The sequence below is a fragment of the Arachis ipaensis genome, chromosome B6 (genome assembly GCF_059453495.1).
Source record: "Arachis ipaensis isolate K30076 ecotype BB chromosome B6, ASM5945349v1, whole genome shotgun sequence".
NCBI classification, from domain to species: domain Eukaryota; kingdom Viridiplantae; phylum Streptophyta; class Magnoliopsida; order Fabales; family Fabaceae; genus Arachis; species Arachis ipaensis.
The window spans coordinates 40,060,099-40,073,628 of record NC_142441.1 but is presented as its reverse complement, the minus strand read 5'-3'; the positions used below and the strand labels follow the sequence as shown (position 1 = coordinate 40,073,628).

Sequence of the window (13,530 nt, the reverse complement as noted above, 5' to 3'; positions counted from 1 at the left end):
CATAGCTTGCTTCATACCAACAATCTCTGTGGGATTCGACCCTTACTCACGTAAGGTATTACTTGGACGACCCAGTGCACTTGCTGGTTAGTTGTGCGAAGTTGTGAACCATGGTATTGACATCATGTTTTTGGCGCCATTGCCAGGGAAAGAAAGAGCAATGAATTTTAGATAATCAAAGTGTAATCACAATTTCTGCGCACCAAGTTTTTGGCGCCGTTGCCGGGGATTGTTCGAATTTGGACAACTGACGGTTCATCTTGTTGCTCAGATTAGGTAACTTTCTTTTCGTTTTCTTTTCAAAAAGTTTTCAAAAATTTTTCAAAAAAAAAAATCCTTCAAAAATTTATCCTTTGTTTTCGAAAAAAAAATTTAAAATAAATGTTTTCAAAAATATATTTTTCTTCAGAATTTTTAAGAATGAATTCTAGTGTTTCATGATGATTTGTTAAATCCTGGCTAGCTGTAAGCCATGTCTAATTTTTTGACTGGGGTTTCAACTTAACATCACAAATGAAGAGATTCTCACACACTTAGTTGCTCTATACATGAAAAGTATCAATACATACTAAAGCTTGGCTGGCTATTAAGCCATGCCTAACCCTTTGATTGAAACTTTAGACTAAAGAGCATAAGATTCCTGGAATTCATATTAAAAATTTTGGAATCCTTATTTTTGTTTTTCAAATAATTTTCGAAAAAAATACAAAAAAAAAAATTGGAAATCATAAAAATCAAAAAATATTTTTTGTGTGTTTCTTGTTTGAGTCTTGAGTCATGTTATAAGTTTGGTGTCAATTGCATGTTCATCTTGCATTTTTCGAAAAAATTCATGCATTCATAGTGTTCTTCATGATCTTCAAGTTGTTGTTGGTAAGTCTTCTTGTTTGATCTTTGCATTTGCATGCTTTGTGTCTTTTCTTGTTTTTCATATGCATTCCTGAATTCTTTATGTCTAAGCATTAAAGAATTCTAAGTTTGGTGTCTTGCATGTTTTCTTTGCATTAAAAATTTTTCAAAAATGTGTTCTTGATGTTCATCATGATCTTCATAGTGTTCTTGGTGTTCATCTTGACATTCATAGCATTCTTGCATGCATTCATTGTTTTGATCCATAACTTTCATGCATTGCATCATTTTTCTTGTTTTTCTCTCTCATCATAAAAATTCAAAAATAAAAAAAAATATCTTTCCCTTTTTCTCTCTTAAAATTTTGAAAATTAGATTTGACTTTTTCAAAAATTTTTTAAAATCAAGTTGTTTTTATGAGTCAAATCAAATTTTCAATTTAAAAAAAATCTTATCTTTTTCAAAATCTTTTTCAAAAATCAAATCTTTTTTCAATTTTTTTAGTTATTTTTGAAAATTTCAAAAATATTTTTCAAAAATATTTTTCTTAATTTTACATCATATTTTCGAAAATAACATCATCAATTAATGTTTTGATTCAAAAATTTCAAGTTTGTTACTTACTTGTTAAGAAAGATTCAAACTTTAAGTTCTAGAATCATATCTTGTGATTTCTTGTGAATCAAGTCATTAATTGAGATTCTAAAAATCAAATCTTTTTCAAAAACTAATTTCTATCATATCTTTTCAAAAATATCTTCTTATCTTACCTTTTTCAAAAAAAGTGATTGCAAAATATCTTTTCTAACTTCCTAACTTCTTATCTTTTCAAAATTTGTTTCAACTAACTAACTAACTTTTTGTTTGTTTCTTATCTTTTTCAAAACTACCTAACTAACTCTCTCTCTCTAATTTTCGAAAATATCTTCCCTCTTTTTCAAAATTTCATTTTAATTAGACTAATTATTTTATTTTTTATTTGAATTTTCGAAAAACTACTAACCTTTTTCAAAAACTATTTTCGAAAATCACTAACTCTTTTTCAAAAATTATTTTTGAAAATTCTCTCCTCCTCTCATCCCCATCTATTTATTTATTCATCTACTAACACTTCTCTTTATCTCACATCTCCTCTCCTATCATCACCTTTGTGTTTGGATTCTTCATTCTTCTTCACCCCTATTCCTTTTCTTCTTCTACTAACAATAAGGAACCTCTTTACTGTGACATAGAGGATTCCTCTTCTTTTCCTTTTCTCTTCTCTTTCTTATGAGCAGGAACAAAGAAAAAGGCATTCTTGTTGAAGCTGATCCAGAACCTGAAAGGACTCTGAAGAGAAAACTAAGAGAAGATAAATTACAACAATCCAGAGACACCCTTATTGAAAATTTCGAACAAGTAAAGGAGATGGCAGCCGAACCCAACAACAATAATGCAAGGAGAATGCTTGGTGACTTTACTGCACCTAATTCCAATTTACATGGAAGAAGCATCTCCATTCCTACCATTGGAGCAAACAATTTTGAGCTGAAACCTCAGCTAGTTTCTCTGATGCAGCAGAACTGCAAGTTTCATGGACTTCCATCTGAAGATCCTTTTCAGTTCTTGACTGAATTCTTGCAGATCTATGATACTGTTAAGACTAATGGAGTAGATCCTGAAGTCTACAGGCTCATGCTTTTCCCTTTTGCTGTAAGAGACAGAGCTAGAATATGGTTGGACTCTCAACCCAAAGACAGCCTGAACTCTTGGGATAAGCTGGTCACGGCTTTCTTAGCCAAGTTCTTTCCTCCTCAAAAGCTGAGCAAGCTTAGAGCTGATGTTCAAACCTTCAGACAGAAAGAAGGTGAGTCCCTCTATGAAGCTTGGAAAAGATACAAGCAGCTGACCAAAAAGTGTCCCTCTGACATGCTTTCAGAATGGACCATCCTGGATATTTTCTATGATTGTCTGTCTGAATTAGCTAAGATGTCATTGGATACTTTTGCAGGTGGATCCATTTACCTAAAGAAAACGCCTGCAGAAGCTCAAGAACTCATTGACATGGTTGCTAATAACCAGTTCATGTACACTTCTAAGAGGAGTCCTGTGAGTAATGGGACGCCTATGAAGAAGGGAGTTCTTGAAATTGATACTCTGAATGCCATATTGGCTCAGAATAAAATATTGACTCAGCAAGTCAATATAATTTCTCAGAGTTTGAATGAAATGCAAGCTGCATCCAACAGTACTCAAGAGGCATCTTCTGAGGAAGAAGCTTATGATCCTGAGAACCCTGCAATAGCAGAGTTAAAATACATGGGTGAACCATATGGAAACACCTACAATCCATCATAGAGAAATCACCCAAATCTCTCATGGAAGGATCAAAAGCCTCAACAAGGCTTTAATAATGGTGGAAGAAACAGGTTTAGCAATAGCAAGCCTTTTCCATCATCCACTCAGCAACAGACAGAGAATTCTGAGCAGAATCCATCTAGCTTAGCAAATTTAGTCTCTGATCTATCTAAGGCCACTGTGAGTTTCATGAATGAAACAAGGTCTTCCATTAGAAATTTGGAAGCACAAGTGGGCCAGCTGAGTAACAGGATCACTGAAATCCCTCCTAGTACTCTCCCAAGCAATACAGAAGAGAATCCAAAAGGAGAGTGCAAGGACATTGAATTAATTACCATGGCCGAACCCACAAGAGAGGAGAAGGACGTGAATCCCAAGGAGGAAGACCTCCTGGGACGTCCAGTGATCAATAAGGAGCTTCCCTCTGAGGAACCTAAGGAATCTGAGACTCATCTAGAGACCATAGAGATTCCATTGAACCTCCTTATGTCATTCATGAGCTCTGATGAGTATTCCTCTTCTGAAGAGAATGAGGATGTTACTGAAGAGCAAGCTGCCAAGTTCCTTGGTGCAATCATGAAGCTAAATGCCAAATTATTTGGTATTGAAACTTGGGAAGATGAACCTCCCTTGTTCACCAATGAACTAAGTGATCTGGATCAACTGACATTGCCTCAGAAGAGACAGGATCCTGGAAGGTTCATAATACCTTGTACCATGGGAACCATGATCTTTAAGGCTCTGTGTGACCTTGGTTCAGGAATAAACCTCATGCCCCTCTCTGTAATAGAGAAACTGGGAATCTATGGGGTGCAAGCTGCTAAAATCTCATTAGAGATGGCAGACAATTCAAGAAAACAGGCTTATGGACAAGTAGGGGACGTGTTATTAAAGGTTGAAGGCCTTTACATCCCTGCTGATTTCATAGTCCTGGATACTGGAAAGGAAGAGGATGAATCCATCATCCTAGGAAGACCTTTCCTAGCCACAGCAAGAGCTGTGATTGATGTGGACAGAGGAGAATTGATCCTTCAATTAAATAAGGACAACCTTGTGTTTACAACTCAAGGATCTCTCTCTGCATCCATGGAGAGGAAGCAGAAAAAGCTTCTCTCAAAGCAGAGTCAACCAAAGCCCCCACAGTCAAACTCTAAGTTTAGTGTTAGGAGGCCACAACCAAACTCTAAGTTTGGTGTCAAACCCCCATATCCAAACTCTAAGTTTGGTGTTGGGAGGTCTCAACAAAGCTCTGCACATCTGTGAGGCTCCATGAGAGCCCACTGTCAAGCTATTGACATTAAAAAAGCGCTTGTTGGGAGGCAACCCAATGTTTATTTATCTAATTTTATTTTTATTTTTCATGTTTTCTTAGGTTCATGATCATGGGGAGTCACAAAATAAACGAAAAATTTAGAAACAGAATCAAAAACAACGGAAGAAAAATCACACCCTGGAGGAAGCACCTGTCTGGCGTTCAACGCCAGAACAGAGCATGGTTCTGGCACTGAACGCCCAAAATGGGCAGTATCTGGGCGCTGAACGCCCAAAATGGGCAGCATCTGGGCGCTGAACGCCAGAATTGCACCCTGGAGAAGAGCTGGCGCTGAACGCCCAGAACAAGCATGGTTCTGGCGTTCAACGCCAGAAATGGGCAACAAATAGGCGTTGAACGCCCAAAATGGGCACCAACCTGGCGCTGAATGGCCAGAGTTGTGTGCAAGGGCATTTTGCATGCCTAAATTGGTGCAGGGATGTAAATGCCTTGACACCTCAAGATCTGTGGACCTCACAGGATCATCTCAGGATCTGTGGACCCCACAGGATCCCCACCTTCCTTCCTCATAATCCTAGTTTTTTTTCCAAATCTTCTTCTTCATCTATTCCTTCTTCTTTTGCTCGAGGGTGAGCAACATTCTAAGTTTGGTGTGGTAAAACAATTATGTAAAGGATCTATAGCTCAGTGGTAGAACATGTGGCTGCAAATCAAGAAATCTCTGAGATACCTCAATGGATGCACTTCCGTCCACATAGCTATTGGAAGCAACTGAAGATAGAAATACCAAAAATCACTAGGAATCAAGCCACAAAGGCAAGGAAGAGACATAGAAGTGCTCAAAGACATCATTGGTTCCTCAAGAAGGAAACCCCACCATCACTAAGGTGGATTCATTCCTTGTTCTTATTTCTTCTGTTTTTCGTTTTCTATGTTATGTGCTTATCTATGTTTGTGTCTTCATTACATGATCATTAGTAGTTAGTAAACTATGTCTTAAAGTTATGAATGTCCTATGAATCCATCACCTCTCTTAAATGAAAAATGTTTTAATTCAAAAGAACAAGAAGTACATGAGTTTCAAATTTATCCTTGAACTTAGTTTAATTATATTGATGTGGTGACAATGCTTCTTGTTTTCTGAATGTATGCTTGAACAATGCATATGTCTTTTGAAGTTGTTGTTTAAGAATGTTAAATATGTTGGCTCTTGAAAGAATGATGACAAGGAGACATGTTATTTGATAATCTGAAAAATCATAAAAATGATTCTTGAAGCAAGAAAAAGCAGCAAAGAACAAAGCTTGCAGAAAAAAAAAAGGCGAAAAAAATAGAAAGAAAAAAAGCAAGCAGAAAAAGCCAAAGCTCTTAAAACCAAGAGGCAAGAGCAAAAAGCCAATAACCCTTAAAACCAAAAGGCATGGGCAAATAAAAAGGATCCCAAGGCTTTGAGCATCAGTGGATAGGAGGGCCTAAAGGAATAAAATCCTGGTCTAAGCGGCTAAACCAAGCTGTCCCTAACCATGTGCTTGTGGCGTGTAGGTGTCAAGTGAAAACTTGAGACTGAGCGGTTAAAGTCAAGGTCCAAAGCAAAAAAAAGAGTGTGCTTAAGAACCCTGGACACCTCTAATTGGGGACTTTAGCAAAGCTGAGTCACAATCTGAAAAGGTTCACCCAGTTATGTGTCTGTGGCATTTATGTATCCGGTGGTAATACTGGAAAACAAAGTGCTTAGGGCCACGGCCAAGACTCATAAAGAAGCTGTGTTCAAGAATCATCATACTGAACTAGGAGAATCAATAACACTATCTGAACTCTGAGTTCCTATAGATGCCAATCATTCTGAACCTCAATGGATAAAGTGAGACGCCAAAACTATTCAAGAGGCAAAAAGCTACAAGTCCCGCTCATCTGATTGGAGCTATGTTTCATTGATAGTTTGGAATTTATAGTATATTCTCTTATTTTTATCCTATTTGATTTTCTGTTGCTTGGGGACAAGCAACAATTTAAGTTTGGTGTTGTGATGAGCGGATAATTTATACGCTTTTTGGCATTGTTTTTAGTATGTTTTTAGTAGAATCTAGTTACTTTTAGGGATGTTTTCATTACTTTTTGGCATTGTTTTTACTATGAGTTTGTGTATTTTTCTGTGATTTCAGGTATTTTCTGGCTGAAATTGAGGGACTTGAGCAAAAATCAGACTCAGAGGTTGAAGAAGGACTGCTGATGCTGTTGGATTCTGACCTCCCTACACTCAAAATGGTTTTTCTGGAGCTACAGAACTCAAAATTGCGCGCTTCCAATTGCGTTGGAAAGTAGACATCCAGGGCTTTCCAGCAATTTATAATAGTCTATACTTTGCTCACGTTTAGATGACGCAAACTGGTGTTCAACGCGAGCTCTCTGCCCAATTCTAGCGTCCAGCGCCAGAAACAAGTTGCAAAGTGGAGTTCAACGCCCAAAATGGCACAAAAGGTGGCGTTCAACTCCAAGAATGACCTCTCCACGTGTAGACTTCAAGCTCAGCCCAGGCACACACCAAGTGGGCCCTGGAAGTGGATTTATGCATCATTTACTTACTTTTGTAAACCCTAGTAGCTAGTTTATTATAAATAGGACTTTTTACTACTGTATTAGGGATCTTTGGACGCTTGGTTCTTAGATCAGAGGGGCTGGCCATTCGGCCATGCCTGGACCTTTTACTTATGTATTTTCAATGGTAGAGTTTCTGCACTCCATAGATTAAGGTGTGGAGCTCTATTGTTCCTCAAAGATTAATGCAAAGTACTACTGTTTTCTATTCAATTCATCTTATTTCGCTTCCAAGATATTCATTCGCACTTCAATCTGAATGTGATGAACGTGACAATCATCATCATTCCCTATGAACGAGTGCCTGACAACCACTTCCGTTCTACATTAGATTGAATGAGTATCTCTTAGATTTCTTAATCGGAATCTTCGTGGTGTAAGCTAGAATGATGGCGGCATTCAAGAGAATCCGGAAAGTCTAAACCTTGTCTGTGGTATTCCGAGTAGGATTCAATGATTGAATGACTGTGACGAGCTTCAAACTCGCGATTGCTGGGCGTAGTGACAGACGCAAAAGGATAGTAAATCCTATTCCAGCATGATCGAGAACCGACAGATGAATAGCCGTGCCGTGACAGGGTGCGTTGACCATTTTCACTGAGAGGATAGGATGTAACCATTGATAAGGGTGATGCCTCCAGACGATTAGCCGTGCTGTGACAGGGCATTTGGATCATTTTCCCGAGAGAAGACTGAAAGTAGCCACTGACAATGGTGATGCATTACATAAAGCCAGCCATGGAAAGGAGTAAGACTGATTGGATGAAGATAGCAGGAAAGCAGAGGTTCAAAGGAACGAAAGCATCTCTATTCGCTTATCTGAAATTCTCACCAATGACTTACATAAGTATTTCTATCCCTATTTTATTAATTATTTTTGAAAACCCCATTACTATTTTATATCCGCCTGACTGAGATTTACAAGGTGACCATAGCTTGCTTCATACCAACAATCTCCGCGGGATTCGACCCTTACTCACGTAAGGTATTACTTGGACGACCCAGTGCACTCTCTAGTTAGTTGTGCGAAGTTGTGAACCATGGTATTGGCATCATGTTTTTGGTGTCATTGCCAGGGAAAGAAAGAGCAATGAATTTTACATAATCAAAGTGTAATCACAATTTCTGCGCACCAATGGGCTTTGGAGATGAACCTTACCATCTCCCATGACTCGGAGGTGGAAACTTTTGTCTTTCCTTTTCCTTTTCTAGAGGATTCTCCAGTTTTCGGTGCCATCAATGGTAATGAAAAAACAAAAAGCTTATGCTTTTACCACACCAAACTTAGAATTTTGCTCGCCCTCGAGCAAGAGAAGAAAGAATAGATGAAGAAGAAGAAGAAATGGAGGAGAGGGAGAAGGGGTTGTGTTTCGGCCAATAAGAGAAGAGAGGGTTGTGTTGTGTGAAAATGAGGAAGAATGGAGGGTTATATATAGGGATGGGAGGAGGGTGAAGGTTCGGCCATTTAGGGTGGGTTTGGGTGGGAAATTGATTTTGAATTTTGAAGGTAGGTGGAGTTTATGAGGTAGGTTTACGGAGGATTCGCAAGAGGGTGAACCTCCAAATCGTCTGTAAAAGACATCTTAAAAAAAAAATACCATGTCGGAGAAAGGGATAGGTCACTCGACCTCCCTACTATTTCCTTCACCAAAGAAGACGTCGCGGGCATCATCCCATGGCATGATGACCCCGTGATCATCACCATCATACTGGCTAATGCCAACCTCCACCGAACACTGGTTGACCAGGGAAGCTTCGCGGACATCCTATTCAAATCCGCCTTCGACAAGCTTGGACTATAAGAAAAGGAACTCAGAGCATATCCCAACAGCCTGTTCGGGCTAAGAAATGCTCCGATCCAGCCCCTTGGGTACATTCCACTGCACCCGACCTTCAGAAAAGGAACCCGGTCTAGAACACTGAGCATAGACTACATCGTGGTTGACGTGAACTCCGCGTACAACACCCTTATAAGCCGGACAATCTTAAATCAGCTCACCGCAGTAGTCTCCACTCCCTACCTATGCATGAAGTTCCCAATGCCGGAAGGCATAGCCATCATCAATGGAGACCAAAAGCTCGCACGACGCTGCTATAACGAAAGCCTGAATCTAAAAGCACTACAAGAAAACACGTCTTTTGCCACGCTTTTAAAGCGTGGCGAAAAGCTGAAAAAAGCGTGGCGATAGCTTTTTGCCACGCTTTTTGAGCTATCGCCACGCTTTCGAAAGGGTGGCCTATCAAAGGGTGGCGGTTGCTCTATCGCCACGCTTTTTGCAGTCTATTGCCACGCTTTTTGTTTGCCACGCTTTTTTACAAACTGCCACTTGGAAAAGCGTGGTTGTAGGTGGGAAATACGGCCACGCTTTAAAAGCGTGGCGATAGGTAGAGATATGGCCACGCTGTAAAAGCGTGGCGATAGGGCAGATCTGGCCACGCTTTAAAGCGTGGCCATAGCAAAATATACAGCCACGCTTTAAAAGCGTGGCAAAAGCCTTGTTAAATTAAAAAAAAAAATTTCTTTCTCTTACTTGATCTTCATTGCTACACTATAAATTTTCAATCCTTTTTTATTACCAAACCTACAAATATAGTATGCAATTTTTATTACAAGACAAATCAAACAATAATTAGTTTGATATATAATTTACTATAATTGTTTTATACATTAAAAAAACTATTACTCAAATACAATAATTAGTAACTTCAACTTGTGTAATATTATATGATTATCTTGTGTTATATATAAATGATTGTATTAAAAACTAAACCCAGTCCCAAATCAGTTCAGCTACTACTTCATCAATGTAATGGTAGGAGAAAAAAGCCACCCCTGAAGTGTATGATCCAAAGCCAGACCATGACAATAGCAGCCATTGCTAGAAGGTGAGCCACAAAGGTAAATGGAAGAGCAGGAACTCCCAACCCCATCTTCAATCTTTTCTCCTTTTGTCTCCTTCGCAAGCATTGTCTGTAGAGGAAGCATGACCAACTCCTTCAAGGTGTCTTTCACATTTTCTAAAGCCCCAATATCATCAAAAGTGACCCCAATATCACTTGGAGAAATCACATCAAGCAGTTTTTCTCAAATTCATGTTCAGTAACTAAATCCTGAGCAAAATGGGGAAGGGAAAAAAGAAAAACAACAATAGGAATTAATAAGTGAAGAATAGTCCTCATATATTTTAGTAAAGAACCACCAACGAAACAAGTAATTGAAGTTCCATCTAAAACAACATGTTTACGAGGCTACAATGCAAAATTCAATTACAGTTGGCCATGGGTGCTGAAGATTTGATTCAAACAGTAATAGGCACAACAAAAGAGATGAAAATCAGCAATTAAATTACCTTCAGCAATTTCTTTGAATTCTTGTTTTCACCTTCAATGCCCTGTAGAATGTTCAGCCCATACTTAAGGCTGAACCAATAAAATGTAAAAATAAGTGTTACAAGATGAATTTAAGTTCATATGAAATGTAAAATAGTGTTTATAGGTGAACTTAAGTTCACATAATTCTATTTGTGTAGAACTATATGTGTGCTTTAATAGTTACAAGAAGGAAAATTGAACCTGTAAATATCTCTATGAAGGATCTTCAGGAAGGGTAAGTCTTCTATTCCGGATTGCAGCAACATAGACCTGGAAATTAAAAACATGAATAAGTGCAATAAGGAGTTTGCAACCACTATAGATGTCATCATCTGGGGTATTAAGCCTATCAAAATTCGAGAGTAATGCTGATTAAGTTAAAACCAACACCACTGAGGCATGTATACAACAGATACCTGCACGATCTCAAGTAAAGCACTTGTTCCTTTAGCAGGATGAATTCTGTATAGTGGCAATGCAGCAGCAAAGATAATGATGCCAAGTAACATAGCAATGGTGCCAATCCCAAATCCCCAATCCCATCCTTTATGGATTTGTATCCACACAATGAAGGTTAAGCTGACAGCACCACCAAGGCACACTGCAAGCAAGACTGCAAGAGTGTGTTGAAGAATGTTGACATCAGCCTTGATTCTTTTGGGTCTGTTTCATCAAACTGGTCAACATACCTGCACATATTTGTGCATTCAGAAAACAACCACAGTACTGCTATTAAACATACAAAATGCTTTTGCTTAACCATATTAAGATAAAAAGCATATAAAATAAACCACAAAACATTATAAATAAATTTTGAATCACAATAGTAACGGTTTTATGTGTTGTATATTCTATAAAGAAAAACGAAACCATCTGTTACATTTAAGAATTAAAAACATTAGTTAATTCGATTGAATTATGGAAATAAATTAAAAGTAAGAAAGAACTTACTTCCCAGAACTGCTCACAGAAAGAACGGAGTATGAATCATGTGGAACAGGTGTACTAATGTGCTTCTTCCCCTTGCTTCACAGGCAATGGTTCAAAAAATCCCTTTGATCTTCCAGTTTCTGACAAGGAGCTATTATAATAACCAGCAACATACATCAGCCATGATATGCTCACTTTGTTCAAAATATGATAAATTTTATATATGGAATCTTAAGAATAACCAAGAAAGATTAGACAACCAAAAGAAGACATGCAAGATCTAGGAAGTCAAGCCATAAGAATTGCAAGGAAGAACAGAAAGGTCAACCTCTTTAGTTACAAATAAGATTGACTAAACAGAAAAAAACTAGACACTAAAAACCACAGTGCATTAAAAGAATAAATTTTTTTGTCAAACAGGAAATCTCGTATTATTGAGAGCAAGGTATTAGACGGAGAACTTCTTTCATTAATGCCACAGTAAACAAGAATATGTGAAGCAACAATTGTAGAAAATTAGAGCTGCAAAGCAGAAAAGAAAAAAGAAAAAAAGGGACAGAGAAACAAAGAGAAGAGGCCAAGGGGAGAACCAGATACGAAACAAAACGGGACAGAAACGGAACAGAACTGAATAGTCATAATTATCAGACTAAGTCTTTCCTAAAGCAAAGAAATCCAGTGTTCAAATCACTAACATTTTAGTTAAAGCTTAGTTTAAGTCACAATCCATTTCCATTGCAACTAACCAAATTTCAGTTTTTATGAGACATTTTAAAGCAATAAAATAGTCAAAAAAAATATCTTAACAGAAACTACATTGGCTACAGCATACTTAAGCAGCAGTGATAAGCACTGCTCGAGCAAAGCACAAGCACAATTCAAGAGAGCTCACCTTCCTTATTACATTCAGGGTCTTCGGGAATCATCAATTCATTATTAGGGTCATCTGGTAAGTCTTGGAGCCTATCCTCAAACCAGGTTCAAAAACAACAGCAGATTATCAACTTAACAGGTTCAAAAACAGAAAATCACAACAAAAAAATAAAATAAAAATAACAGAAGAACAACAGAACAACAACACAAGAACAATTAGCAAATTAACAAGTTCACACTAACAGTTAAAATTTACTAAGATCCAATTATTCTAATTTCACATGCAATCAACTTACTAAGTTTCTAAAAGCTAGAAATGATAAAACCAACCCGAAATATGGTTAAAGCATTTCATCAAACATGTTGAGTGCGGAAAACTTGAAACGAAATAAGAGAACTCAAAGCTTAGTATCAATGTGATAGAGAAGAGAACATAACTATTGTATACTTTAATTCAGTCTATGAAAAAAATCCAAACCACTGCCAAATCAAATAGTTACTTATTGTAATAGATGGGAAAAAAAAGAGTGGAAGCATTAGGTAACCATAAATACCTTAAAGTAAATCTTGAACAACTGGCAAGTTACATATAGTGCCCCAACACGCTTAGAACCTTTTCCCTGTTATTGCAAGCAAGCCAATAAAGAAGTGAGTGCAATGATTCCCCCTTGCTCACTCACACACTATATATATAACAGTAACCGATATGTAGAAGAATACATACCGCAAGAACACCAAATACTTTCATAAGGAAGGAACCAGCTCCTTTCAATTTCTCCGGGGATTTCCCATTCGAAGCTAACTCTCTATCCGCCTAGAATAGCACAAAACCTCACAGCAAACTTCCAGAATATTTGAAAAAAGAAGAAAAAGAATGAAATGTAAATCGATACCTTCTCGGCAAGAACCCTAACATCATAAACAATGGCGTACAAAGCCTCCATAGCCCAAGCAGATTCCCAATTTCGAAACTCCTGTACAAACGCACTGAAATGCACACCAATAAAGATTACAAGATAAAAATTCGAATCAAGAAATAAAGGGAATAGGTAAGGAAGGGTTACTTGGCGGCTTTTTCAAAGGCGGTGTAGGCTTCGAGCAAATTCGATTGACGGTAGCTCTGGAGGCAGCGGAAGAGAGGGAGGATGATGTCAGAGTACTGGCCGTAGTTGTCGGAGTTCTTGAGGAGCCTTGGGGCGTCGTGGAAGATGTTGAGGGCGTCGGCGAGGGAGAGAAGGAAATGGGAGTCGGACGAGATTAACAAGATGAAGAAGAAGTGGTTTCCATCAGTGACGAAGGCG

The 13,530-nt window shown here is 38.0% G+C and overlaps 1 long non-coding RNA gene across 1 annotated transcript; it reads right to left on the bottom strand.

Moving 5' to 3' along the window:
* Positions 1-12,762: 12,762 nt before the first annotated feature.
* Positions 12,763-13,156, bottom strand: LOC148555245 (uncharacterized). The gene is made up of 3 exons (XR_015886246.1): positions 13,123-13,156; positions 12,954-13,043; positions 12,763-12,849 (listed from the first exon to the last, which is right to left on the bottom strand). It is a non-coding gene; the product is annotated as an uncharacterized LOC148555245 (long non-coding RNA).
* Positions 13,157-13,530: the final 374 nt, after the last annotated feature.